The 14,113-nt window shown below is 41.3% G+C and overlaps 1 long non-coding RNA gene across 1 annotated transcript; it reads left to right on the plus strand.

The window, feature by feature from the left end:
- The first annotated feature begins 9,399 nt into the window (after positions 1 to 9,399).
- Positions 9,400 to 13,076, plus strand: LOC107206986. Its single transcript, XR_001522578.1, has 3 exons — positions 9,400 to 9,493; positions 12,152 to 12,274; positions 12,764 to 13,076. It is a non-coding gene; the product is annotated as an uncharacterized LOC107206986 (long non-coding RNA).
- Positions 13,077 to 14,113: the final 1,037 nt, after the last annotated feature.

A 14,113-nucleotide genomic window follows, 5' to 3' on the forward strand; every position in this document is an offset into this window, starting at 1 on the left:
CCTGTGCCATGGGCAGGGACACCTTCCACTATCCCAGGCTGCTCCAAGCCCTGTCCAACCTGGCCTTGGACATTTCCAGGGATCCAGGGACAGCCACAGCTGCTCTGGGCACCCTGTGCCAGGGCCTGCCCACCCTCCCAGGGAAGAGCAGAAAATGCAATTCCATATCAAGGTCATCATGGTATTTAAATGTTTTGTGGCAATGGTTTTGCTCTAGACCGGTGCTGTGCAATTTAGAAATAACCAATTCCAGTCAGCCCATGAAGTTATTTAAGGCATGGGCAAAGGATTTTCAGGTGCACCTAGTTTCAAATACCTTCTACACCTAACATATATTGGTATTTTAATTTAAATCTATTGCACATAGTCTGTTTTATGCTTAGAAATTTCAGATTTCTCCTTGGAGAATATTGAAATTAATTAAAAACTTTGAGATACAGATAAGGCAGGCTGAGTCATAACCCATTTTGCACACAAATCCAGAGCTGTGCAGCCACATACCCTGAAGTGGAATGACCAGCTTACTTCTCCTCATGCCCCTCAACAGAATTAAGAGCTGCACCTCAGATGCCCCAGCAATTTCCTGCTTCACAAACAGCAATAAATGACAGCATTTCCAAACAGCACACATGGAGCCATGGGATCACCCGTGTACATAAATATAGATACACTTGGTTTGCTCTGTGACTGAACACCTGAAAACAGCAAGACAAGTAAAAATTAAGTTTTCAAGAACAGCATGAAATGCACCACAAGTATATTCAGTATTTCCTCTGTTAAATGTACTGTGTTCCACGCAGAACAAAAAACACCAAAGTTACGCAAGTTAAAGTTTTTAAAGGAAATCTCAAAGTTGGACTCCACAATTTTATTGCATTTTAACATTCTGAGTATGTTGCCTACTTCTGACTTTTATCCAGAAAAAGTTTAACCTGGAGCTAGAATTCCATAAAAACAAACAAACAAACAAACAAACAACAACAACAAAAAACAACCAAAAAATCTAAGCAAAACCAAAATCCCTGGAAATACTTAACCCCTTGCAAACTGACATAAAACGGTCTCTTATACCTTTTCTTATTGGAACTTTAAATTCAAGTTGCAATAAACAAAATCAATATTGGAATTTCCTACAGACACACCCCCAACACGCCTCATTCTGAGCTAAGTTTGAAGGGTTTAAGTTTAGCTGTTGGTGCTCTGAAGTAAACAAAGTATTAAAGATTAATAAGTCTCCTCCTATGGCTGTGTGTTTAGTCAGCTCATAAACACTTTATAAAGTCAGCTGGGTGCAAAGGCACAGAGAGTTTATCTCTAACATGATATTTAACTTGAATTTTACTGGAAGCAATGATCAAAATTAAGATTATTGACATCTCCATTAATCATGGATGCAAACCTAGACTTTCTTAATCCTTCTGACTGTACCATCAATTAATATATTCTTTATTGAGTCTATTCACCAGGTTGAGAGAATCTAAAAATATCCCAGGTGTTGATTTCTCTGGCTGCTGCACAGTCAGCTTTTCTGCTCCTCATCTACAGGGAATCCTCTGCCTGGTGCCTCCACATCCCATATTCAAAAAGAGGCTTCAAATTATGTTCTGGCATTTCTCCAGCATTAACTCTGACACAGTCAATTCAGCAGGGAAATGCCAGATTTCACTGAGCTGAGAAGGTGGGGTTGGCAGCGCTGTGCTAATGCCCCTCCCTCTCTCTGCTCTTATTACAAATAATTTTCAGACACATTTTCATAACCAAATTTGATGCTGTCAATATATCCAATGGGTTTACAATACAGGTATTGTTGCTGGAAATTCAGTGCTTTAAATGTGATTCGTGATGTAGCCTCTCGTAGGATATTGAGAAAGAGCCAAGTAAATTTATTCTTTCTATCTAAATGTCAGTTTAGGTGTAGAAAACCCTAAATATCATGAAGAGGTGTGTGCACTGTGTATCTAATGTGATGATTTGGATAAGAAACAAAATTATATGTTTTGTGTGAGAATACTGAACCCTACAGTGGAGGATGTCAACAGGCCCTCTGTAAAAGGAAATGTATATTACAGATATAAATAATTTTACAATACCTTTTTTATTGCAATCATAAAACCTAAAAAACATGATGGAATCAAAGCCATATTAGAGTTTAAAATACCATAAACCAGAAGCTATTATATCCCTGGCATACAGGATAATTTAAAGGAAGACATAATCGCTAAATCAAAATTTATCTTGCACCGGTAATAGGAGAAATGTGTTTTCATCATCAACTCCTCATCCAAGATCCTCCCCAAAAGTCAACAAAGCCTCCATTTATAAAAAATATTAGAGGAAAGTTGGAGTGTTTGCATGGATAAATAACTGGTTATGGAGATGAGGACTGAAAGTAGGATGGAGAGATGAGTGTTCAGGGCAGGCGAACCTGGGGAGCCTCAGGCCAGCCAAGCCAGCAGCTGTCCTGCCTAAAAAGTCAGAATTAGTCTAGGAAAAGAGATTCTGGGAAGGTGACATTCTGTGGATGAGACAAAGGAAGTCCAGACAGTAATGCTGAGGTCCACCTGCAGAGATCTGCAGATGGACCTTCCCTGCCTCAGTGTATGAGCAATCATTGTGATGGATGGGAGGCAACAGGAAGAGATGTGGAGTCATGGACCCAAGGGGAACATCCCGGCTTTTCACACAAAATGATGGATACCTGCTGAATGCTGATATGCAGGAACAACGTGGGGCTGCAACTGTTAATGCTGTGAGGAAATTGAGGTCATTTAAGTGACTGTCAGGCTCCTTGACACTCACTTAAAAAGCAAAATAAAAAAATAGAAAACAGAAAAAAAAAATAAAATCAAGCTTTTCTTTGTAAAATCCACAGTGCAAACTTCTTGCACATAATTCTGACTCCCCCACCTGATACAAGAGTATCAGGGACTTAGAAAGGGCTCAAGGATGGGAAAGAAAGGAGAGACCTTCCAGTCAGGAAAGGGAGATGTCTCACAGAGGGGTGAGAGAGGTGTGGCACACCCAGAGCAAAGAGTGACAACCCAACCTTGGTATCAGAGAATCCACAGCAGTTCCAGACAAACAAAAGGCTGCGGACTTTCTTGCATGGCCTGTAACCAGAGAGAGGAACTTTGCTCCAGGACACCATGAATTTCCATGGGCCTAAAAGGACCCTCAACATCTGTATGGAAGCCAGATCTCTGGATATACCTCTGGCTTCCCAGCTCCCACAGTGCGTGGGGACTGAGAGTTTGATGAAAAATTTTTATTATATGCTTGATCTAAAGTCACATTGTCATGCTGCTTTCCAAGGGAAGAACCCTAAAAATTGTAGAAAAGTAGAAAAATAAAAGACAAGAACACTTTATCTTGAGCTCAAAGTGGCTGTGAGGCAGCTGGAGCATCCCTGGAGATGTGGTGGCAGGAGCACTGAAAATGTAAAAGCAAAGCTCACACTCAGCCTTGTGGTTTTCCTTGGCCAGCTGGAGCTGGAGGGAACTGGAGAACTGGTCTGTGACTGCACTGGTGAATCCCACCTAGACCCACTCGGACACTCTGGATCCAGCAGTGCCCCAAGCTGGTGCTGTCCCAGGCCATCCTCTGTGATCTCTGCCCCCAACCCTACCCCAGTCTTCATCAAAGTGCCCTCTACACTCTTTTGGGACTGGCAAATTCCCTCACCCTTTTTGGTAATCAATACAATTTCATGATGCCATCAACAACCCCTGGGCCAGAGCATCTTCACCCAAGTCAGCACCAAAGGTTGGTCAATACACAGCCACATGAGAATGAACAAACACTGAGCCCATGTGAAACAGAGTCAGCTTGGATGGGGATGTAGGATCTTCCCTTGCAGGATCCCAGCCTCTCATATCTCAGCATACAAATTCTAGGCTAGAGGTTTCATTTGCTCAAGGTTACCCAGATATCTAACAGAGCTCTGAATCAGACTCCGGTCTCATGTAGGGTTTTCATTGCAAAGCTTTGTCTGCACTAATATATTTATTTTTCTTAGTTCCACTCTACTGTAAATAATAAACCTCCCTCTATAACACCTGAAAGCTTATAATGTGCTTCAGTAAAACTGTTCATAATTATTCAGTTATCTGATTATCTTTTGTGTATTGGAGCACCTCAGAGACACAGAAGGTATTAAAGCATTTACAAACCAAGTAACTAATTTATTTTCACATCATTTGCCCTCCCATACTACATATTATTATATGTAATCAGTTACCTAAACTACAGGATGCCTCCACTTTCTATATTTCTGAATGGCCAATAACATCAGCTGTAAGGAGGGTTTCTAATGAACACTGATATTCTTGTTTGGACATGAATACCCTGTGTCTGTGTGGATATAGATCCCCACAGAAGGAAACCTTGTTCCCTGAACACTGGATAAAACAAAAACCCATCAGAAATGCTTGCAAGGAGCCTGAGCGTGACTGATAAGGGAGCTGTATAAATCTCTAGCAGCCGCTTGCCAACTCAATTCTGAAACATTCAGCTGATTCCAACTGCAGATTATGACTTTTCTCCAACCATCTCCATTTTCATCTTCTGCTAAAAATATTCATTTACCCAAAGCAGCAGAGAGGCAGCCCAGGACACCCAAACTTCGATAAATCACAGACATTGATTTAATCTCATGCAAGTGAAGCTTCCCACTGTCCTTTTAAAACAAACAAGGAGGACTCAGAGGCCTGAGTATAATCACTGAATTACAAAGAACAGATGTGAAACATTAACAAGGAAATGCTTATGCTGGCAAGGAGCAAAGACTATAAAACAGCACACACTGTACTGAGCCAGATTGTCTTTTCAATGACTCATACTTATGAGATTACAAACAAGAACGAACAAAAATTAAATGGTTCATTTGACTGGGCCTAATACACTTTAGTTACTTTAAATTAACTGGTAATTGTGCCATTTCTTTTCCTTGTTCTTTTCCTTCTGACTTCTTGGTTGGAATGCCTTGATGAAGGGGAAGTTATTACAAATCCCACACAGCTCCTACCTATGCATTTACCTATCCTAAATTCATGGTTAGTGCAAGCATTCCCTTCTAAACATGCACTTATTTCTCTGAAATGAAGGCACCTCTCTGTCAATTGCTTGTTCAACCTGTTACTACAATAAGTATGCACAGGATTGATTGATTTATTTTTTTAAACCAGTTCTACAAAGACTTTATCTTGTTCACTCCCTGAGCAGCCTGGGATAGTGGAAGGTGTCCCTACCCATGGCAGGGGGTTGGAATGAGATGAGCTTTAAGGTTCCTTCCTACCCAAACCATTCTGGGATTCTGCAATATTGCCAGACCTGTTTCTCACTGTGCACTGACAGAGAGAGAAAAGAAAAGGAGTCACTACTTTCAATGTTAATAAGGGAGAGTGTCCAAGCCATATAATGAATAACTTCATATGGATAACAGAGATGAAGAACCACTCTGAACTACAGGAAAATGAAGGCTCAAATGTAAATAGCAATTGAAATTCATTGTATTTTAATTAATATAAAATGCAGACTGCCTGCCTCTCATACATACATATTTTCTGTTTCTATGCCTGTCCTACAAACATGCCCTCATCTCTTAAGCCACTTCAAGGTTTATTGATCCCATGACTTGGGTTGCAAGAAGTGAAAAAGAAATTTCCTTCTGCATGATTTGATGGTCACATCACATTTACAGGAGCTGGACATCAATGATCCCTGTGGGTCCCTTCCAGCTCAGGATATTCTGTGATTCCAATAAAGGAACATGTGGTATGGAGAGATTGTTGCCCATCTTCCTTCATGGTGCCAGGGAGAAAACAGTGTCAATTTCATGCACGCAGAACTTTCCCACTTGTCTCTATCACAAGTACTTTAAGATGTTAATATTATCTCCTGTTATTGCCCAAAACATATAAAAATGAATGTCTTAACTACTTGGTTATAAAGACCCAAGCAAGATCTACACACTCAGTTTGAAAAGAACCATAATCTAGATGGAGCACATTGGGAAGCTTCTCCTGCTCCAACTGCTGATAAATGGATCTACTTAGTTTTTTATTAATTTATTTTTTTCCTATTTCTCACAAAGATACCCATATGTTAAAGCACAATTCCTCATTATGATCATCTTGGATTAACTTTTTGAGAGCACTGGGGACAGATTTTCTTCCTATTATCCAATGGGAACAAGAAAAACAGAGGCGGTGAATGCCTTAATTTTTTACAATGGCCAATGGTGGGGGAATCAGCACATCATCATTTGGTAAATTCTGGCAGTGATTATTTCAGTGTAACTATTAAAAAAATCAGGCTTTATTTGCAATCAAAGTCTCTCAGGCTCCCATTTAAGAAGCCTCCTTGTGCCTTCATCTCCCAGAGTGAAGAGTCCTTCAGTATCACAAGACCCCTAAGCACTCATGCCCACAGAAGTTGAATTAAATCACTTCATGCCTTTTTTTCTTCAACAAAATGGATAATTCATTTTTGTCTTACAGCAAATTGAGCACCCTCAAATCACTTCTTTGTCTCTTTCCACCACAATGCTGAAATTACAATCAGATTTTCCAGCCTAGGAATGATCTTGCTACTCCTTCCTATGAAAATATCCTCACTTGTGGGGCCAGGTTGATATTGCCCTCTATTTATTTAGTGTTATTACACATATCCACATAGGCCTGTTCTTAAGACCACTAGAGAAATTACAGACGGTTTTGACTGGTTACAGCCTTTTAGACCGGTACATTTTGGGCAATAAGGGAATTAATAGATCATGATGTTTCTTCTTTGTAAAGAAGAATACTGAAGCAGTTGAGAACTGGAGGAAAACTCACTTTACCAACCTGAGGAAGCAGCACAGGGAAGAGACATGATGCAAAGAAAGGAGCAGCTGGAAGAAAAACCCTGAAGTAAAACCCCTGTTCTGTTTCACTGTTTAATCACATTTATGGTTAAGAGTAAGAACCAGCATCTCAGAGCCTAATTATGGCCCTAGTGAGGAACTCCACTGCCCTGTATTGCACAAAGGCTCCTTTACCCTTCCCAATCCAAATCCTGATATTCATAATCCTATTTGAACAGAGTTTTAAAATTCATCATTTGTGTTCAAATTTGGAAAAAATTTTGAAATAAAATGGCAAGAGAAAAAATGCAAAAAAGGCAACCTCCCAGCTGTGCTGGACTTTCCAGCTCAATTTCAATGCCAAGTTTTTTAATTTGCTCAAGGCTAAGAGAGCCTGAACACTTCACATTTCAGTGCTTCTGCAGCTCCTTTCACACCTAAGCTGCAGTAAAATGCACAGAATGATGGTAGCACCTGTGTTGTTCAGTCTACATTTTCCCTACTGGCACAAATGCACTCTGCCAAAGACCATACCAAGATGGCAAATTTCCCAAATCACACTCTTATTCTCTCCCATCTATTTGACAGAAAAGATGATTAAAACCCACTGTTGGAACAATAACAGAACATTCCACCTGTACAAGGAAAATAATTGATGTACAAAGACCAGAGAGAAATGGAAAATATTAAAAAACAAATTAAAAAAAATTAAAATGCTCTACTAACAAATTGGTTTCTGCAGAGAGGTCTACAGGGCATGAACATTCAGGGATCACAGCACTGATTTTCTCACAGAAGCAGAACAGTTATTTACAGTCATTGGGATCCTTCAGCACACTGAATTATGCAGCTGGCAAAGCACAAGACAAGAAAAAGTAGCTGCTGTGTCCATCAAGGCCATGGACATAAGGCATAAAAAAATATAGTAGTTGAGACATTAAATTGCTAACAAATATCCCTTTTTATTAGAAGGTACCAGGGAGAACTACAAAACCCCTCATGAAATGAGGATGTGTTCTAAATGTCTCGTATGACAATTCCTGAAGCAGAAAAGAGATGAAAACTTATTTTTACTGTGTTACCCTGTAGAGTCTGAAAGAAAAGGCTCATAAAGCACCAGGCCAAGCAATCTGCATGAACTACCTGGAGTGTGGCCACAATAGGGGACATCACCGTCAGGCACCCCAGAAATCAGTGTGGGGAACATGACAATCAAACTGGGTCACTTCTGCTAAAGTGCCCTGTGTGCTTCCTTTATCCACCTTTTCCTGCTCTAGACCACCAAATGGTTTCAGAAAAAGATGAATAATTTGGCTGATCATTTGAACTTTGAGAGGAATACCTGCTAATCCCATCCCCAGCAAGGGGAGCACATGGCACAGATCCTCCACACTGGGGATGTGTTTAACACCAGGGAGCTGAAGGACACCAGTCTCTGGAAGCACCACTCCGCCAACCAACAACATCCATCTCACCAAACAGACAGCTTAAGCCCAGACCTGACTTTGTTTCTAGGATATTATTCCCAGAGAGCCCAAGGAGATGCACAGCAAGCAGCACAGCTGACGGAAAATGCTGTGCCAGGCCCTGAGAATTCAGCACTGTCTTAGCCTTGCAGATGTTTTCGAAGCAGTGATGTGCCCTGAGACAACCAGCGGGGAGGACAGATTCTGTCACTTCAGGGTCAAGCCTTCCTGGCACCAAAAATCATGTCACTTCTCAGTGACCAGCTCAGAGGCCAAGAAAAATCTGTTTCAGCAACTGCTCTTTTTAGAAGAGAACAGTGTGTTTCCTGCTGTGGCTGGAATATGTGGAATAATCACAGTTACCCTTTGCCAAGGGTGATTTCCATGGTCTGAAACACAGCCTCCTCATGAATTCTGTGGTAATCAGATTCTTTTTTGTCTATTTATGTTCTTTATTTATGGAGGAGCATTACCAGCATGAGTAATTCAGCTGGGCTGGGACAGAGTAGTCAGGCAGGATGAGAAGGAATAACAGACAGGAATAATTGGTACAACAAATTGGCACATCCCAGCTCCAGTTCAGGCTATGCTGAGATCAAGTCCATGCATCCCAAATTTACCCAGAAGCTGAGCATCCCTGACTAACATCATCCTGAGGAACAAGAAAAGAAATGTGAAGCTGTTCCTGTTTGCACCTGACGAGGCATAATATGAATTCTTGGATTACTCAGGCAGAACCAGCCTTTAAATCACACTGTCCACCCTGGCTGGGGAACACAGGTGGCCTTGGAATATCAGCTGCCCCTGTAGCAGGATGCTTTCCCTGGAAATGTGGTCAAACAACTCCAACACTGTGCAAGACTATGAGTGGTGGGCTGAGAGGGGCATTGTGTGCTGCTTGTGGTGTTGAATTGTGTTAAAATCAGTCTGGCTTATCTTGATAGAGAGGTAAAGATGTGGCAGATAAGGTGAAATATTATCTAAAATTGCTAAGCTGACCCAGCTGACCTGGAGACATGTGACAGATGTCAGTCCTATAAAAGTCCAGTCCACTTTTCTTAGAGTAGGTTCTTTAACATATTCCTCCTTGGAGTGCTTAGAGATTCCTCCCTTGGGTTTTGGGGACAGCCCCCAAGGATACCCCTCGAGTCTGAGTGAAAGAGATTTGCCCGTGATCATGGTCTGGGTGAGTTACATCAACCTCTGAGAATTGTTTCTTTTTGCTTGTTTTAATGTAATTGCTTTAATATTGCTTTGCTATTGTGCACTACCCAATCTTATACTATAATAATAGTTTTAGCTTTTATACTGTGTAATAAATAATTCTGATTGAGTTATTTTTGTCTAATCATTTATCATAATATGCAATTCATTTTTATATAAACAGATCTGATTTACCATCATTAATCCTGCAGGACAAAGTGACTTAAACCATTGACCAAGTCTGGGTCTAGGACTGGATCCAGCCACCCTCAGGCTCCCCTTGGAGGAGGAATTTAGAAATCCAAGGGGGTCCTTTCTGCACCTTATGACTCACCATGAGCTTCTCTCAAGCTTTGAAGCTCCCTCTCCACCCACGACAGCCCCTCCTCACTGTTCCCTTCTGCTGCCAAACAATCATTGAAGAGACTAAAAACTTCTCTGCCCCAAGCAAGCTCAGGAAAGGAAAAAAATCAACATTTCTGTCTTGCTTGCAGTAACAAAAAGTGTTATTTCTCTTCCATCACAGGGAGTTAAAAAGGAGAAGGATGCACAGGAGCTGTGGTACCTCCTCTGCCTGGCCCTGTCTCTGAGTGACCAACAGGGGTGCAGACACAGACTAGAGTTCCCCATATTTGCTTCTCTGCAATTCTCACTCCTTTGACCCTTTATGCCTGGATATAGATATAGCCCTGGCAAGTTTCCCAGGTTACAGATGTCTCATCTTCCTCAAGTCTTAGAGAGAACGTTTGAAGAACAGAATTTCACAGTGGACTGGTATTTGTAATACAAACACCAGGCAATAATCGTATTTATATATTTATATACACACACATATCCACTGCAACAAATTCTGCTCAGCTGAACAGCAGGTTCTGTTTACCAGCTCAAATGTGGAGCTCAGCTGCAGCACCAGTCATGCTCCCACACCCGAGAGATGAATATCAAGTGTTTGATATTCTTTGGGTCCTGCTTTTTTTGTCTCTGAGAAGAAGGATGTTTATGTTCTACTATAATCAAAATAAGTTCAAGACTCCTAACAAACCTGAAAAGGTGATCGAAATATGTAATAGAAACTAAGAAATAGCATAATGAACACTTAATTCCAGCAGAAGAAAAGAACAAAGCACACGTCTCTTTCTTTCTGCATATGGAACTACAGGAATGTGCAGAACTTGCATTGTCTACTTAAAAAAAATATTTATTATCTACAATCCTGCATTTCCCAGAATGGTTTGGGTTGGAAGGGATCTTAAAGCCCATCCCATCCCACCCCTGCCATGGGCAGGGACACCTTCCACTATCCCAGGTTGCTCCAAGCCCCAAAGTTCAACCTGGCCTTGGACACTTCCAGGGATCCAGGGGCAGCCACAGCTGCTCTGGGCACCCTGTGCCAGGGCCTGCCCACCCTGCCAGGGAACAATTCCTTCCCAATATGTCATGTGACGCTGTCATCTGGCAGTGGGAAGCCATTTCCCCTTGTCCTGTCACTTAAGGTTCTTGTGATAAGTCCCTCTCCAACTCTCTTGGGAGCCCTTCAGGTACCTCCAACTGTCTTTGGAGGCTTGGCAAAGTTCAATAATACCTACCACTAGTAGCAATAATATCAGTAACCTCAAACTTCCATCATGAAGTATGAACCAATGAAAGCAGTCTCAAATATTTAATGTTTGCTGGGAAAACCTTCCCCAGAAGATCATTAACAAAATGTTAATCTCCACTTAATGCTTTACAACATCAGCCATTAATAAATTATGTGTACATTAGGAATTAACTTATTTAATTAATATTATTTAAGTCTAAATACTATTATAATATTCTCAAATGACACATGCCATTCCCAAATATTTTCAGCAAGGGACTTCTTTTTTTTGTTGAGGGGGTGAGTTTTTCAATAAGGTTGGTTTGCTACTGTTGGTTGATGCTTTGAGGTTTGTTTTTTTTTATCTGTTTTTTGGGGGGTTTTTTGTTAGTTGGGGTTTTTTAGGCTTGGGATGGGCACACAGATATCCACACTTTTGGAGTGCAACCAGCCCATCTGATGGATCCTGTAATTTCTAATACTAGAAATTCTTTGGCATGAATAATTTTCACAAATTTATCTGTATTTAGCTAGGATAGCAACAACAGAAAGCACATCTATTTTAGAATGAAATTCCAAGTGCCATCAAGAGCTGTCTTTGAGGAAGATGAGCCAAACCAGCTCCAGGTCTCATCATGCCACACATATGATTCTCATTCCTGAATATTACTCTTCACTGCTAAAGCAGACAGATTTGAAAATAAAACACACTTCTGGTGGCAAAGACAGCCACCAGAAAAAAGCCTGATTAATGCCCATTCCCAACTCACAAGGTGTTTGAAGGCTTCCTGGTTGTGGGAGGCCTCAAGAAAGCCCTTTAGACCATCTTGCTAATCAGCAAATCAAATTTTTTTTTTAATAATTCTCATTACTAGGAGGGAAGACTTCTTTAGCTAGGGACCTCTCCTCACAGACTAGATTGGCCTCAGTTGTTCCACAGAGGATTCATGGTTCTGTGTGTTGAAAACAATGCAATTGATGCAATTAACACATTTAAATTGAGCTCTAATTTTTTAAGATACTTCAAGTAACACATTCAAATTTAGTTCTGATTTTTTTTAGGTTACATCAAGCAACAGCAATGCCACATCTGAGACTTAGGACCTGAAATACACCATTCCTCTGGTTGCCACAGCAAGTCCCAAGCAGCAGGGAATTACAGCAGCTGGGAATTCTGCCATGGAGGTGAGGAAAGGTTCACCTGGGGGTTGATCCCAGCTCCCACCCACTGGCCAGGCAGTAACTCAGAACCTGTCAGTTCAGCTCACTGCTGAAGCTCCTGCAGCCCTCCATGTACACACTGTGGGGTTCCAGGCATCTGTGGAGTGGTTATTCCCCACCACACCGGTGGAGCAGAGCTTTTCCTGACACCTCACAACACACAGAAGGGTTCCTCTTGCTTCTGTACCCACAAAACAGCCCATGGTTGAAGAAATCTCCTAAACCGTCCCAGGTCTAAACAATTTGGCCACTGCACACAACAGGAGGAACAAATTAGGACAGCTCCAAGATTAATTTTTGCATGTCATTATTAATAGCAAGCAATCCCGGCAGTTACTCACTGCAGCCTGTGGGGAAAATTTCTCTTGGGCAATAACTCCAGACATTGCTGAAAAATCTGAAACATTGCACACAGCATGAAAATATTGAACTTGCCTCTCTTTCTGCAAACAGACAAAAGGAATTATCAAGGACTCCACTGGTGAGAAACAACAGTTTGTGATATACAATGCCACAGAACACCAGGTAGTAACAACAGAAGAAAAGGAAATCTGCTGTTTGCTTTCACTGCTTGCAGATTCAGAAGTTGCTGGTGAGAAAAAGTGCTGACAATTTCGGCATTGGGTTTGTCCACAATGGAAATTCTCATTAAAATAATAAAACTCAGAACTAAATATTCTCATTAAAATAATAAAACTCAGAGAAGACAGAATCCCAGAGTAGCTGAGGCTGGAAAAGCCCTCCAGGATCACCAAGTCCAAGCCGTGCCTGATCCCCACCTTGTCCCCAGCCCAGAGCACTGAGTGCCACGTCCAGCCCTTCCCTGGACACCTCCAGGCATGGGGACTCCAAACCTCCCTGGGCAGCCCCTGCCAAGGCCTGAGCTCCCTTGCCATGGAGAAATTGCTCCTGGTGTCCAAGCTGAGCCTCCCCTGGCACAGCTTGAGGCCGTTTCCCCTTGTCCTGTCCCTGTTCCCTGGCAGCAGAGCCCAACCCACCCTGGCTGCCCCCTTCTGTCAGAAAGGCATTGAGGAAGCCAACAGAGCAAGCAGCTGGACAGGGATGTCCAACAGCATGCTCCAGGAAGAAGCGAACGAGAGGCTGGCTATGGGAAAGCTCTAAGCATTGAAAAAATAAAACAAAAAAACCCAAAAAACATAACCCTTTGACTTTATCAAGACTGGGTGCAAGGGACAGAACAATACAGAGCAATGCCATCTAAATTTACTGAAAATTTTACCCACTGTTAAATCAGAACATAAAATGTATTACTTTTTATAGAAAAGTATGGCTCAATGTCCTCTAAATGATCTTTCAAATAAAAATAAAAATTAAATAAAATAAATTAAAAAGCCTGTTCTAGAAGAGGACTTGTCACTCATTAGATTCAGCTCTCTGAAATTCTTCCTGGCTGAAAATTACTATAAAAATGATACAATATGGGGGTTTTGGTCACTTATAACAAGACAATAACTTTACTTTTCAGACAGGTGAGAACAATTTTCCTATCTTTGCTGCAACATCCCTGCAGTAAACGGAAATTTTCAGCAGCATGCACTCGGCATAAAAAGCAAAATCATCCAATAAAACCAGACGTCTAACAACAGAAGTGGTGGAGTATTAATTCTTTCATGCAAAGGTATGAAAGAGACTTTTGCCTACCAAAATTGTTAATTTTAAACAAGCAGCAATGGAAATTTTGTGGACTAACAGATGTTTAAGAGATCATAAAAACCAGCCATACTTTACTGCCATCAAAACCATCAATGCTTGAAAAGGTGCTTCCACAAGGAAGGATTCTCC

The sequence above is a fragment of the Parus major genome, chromosome 6, assembly GCF_001522545.3.
Source record: "Parus major isolate Abel chromosome 6, Parus_major1.1, whole genome shotgun sequence".
NCBI classification, from domain to species: domain Eukaryota; kingdom Metazoa; phylum Chordata; class Aves; order Passeriformes; family Paridae; genus Parus; species Parus major.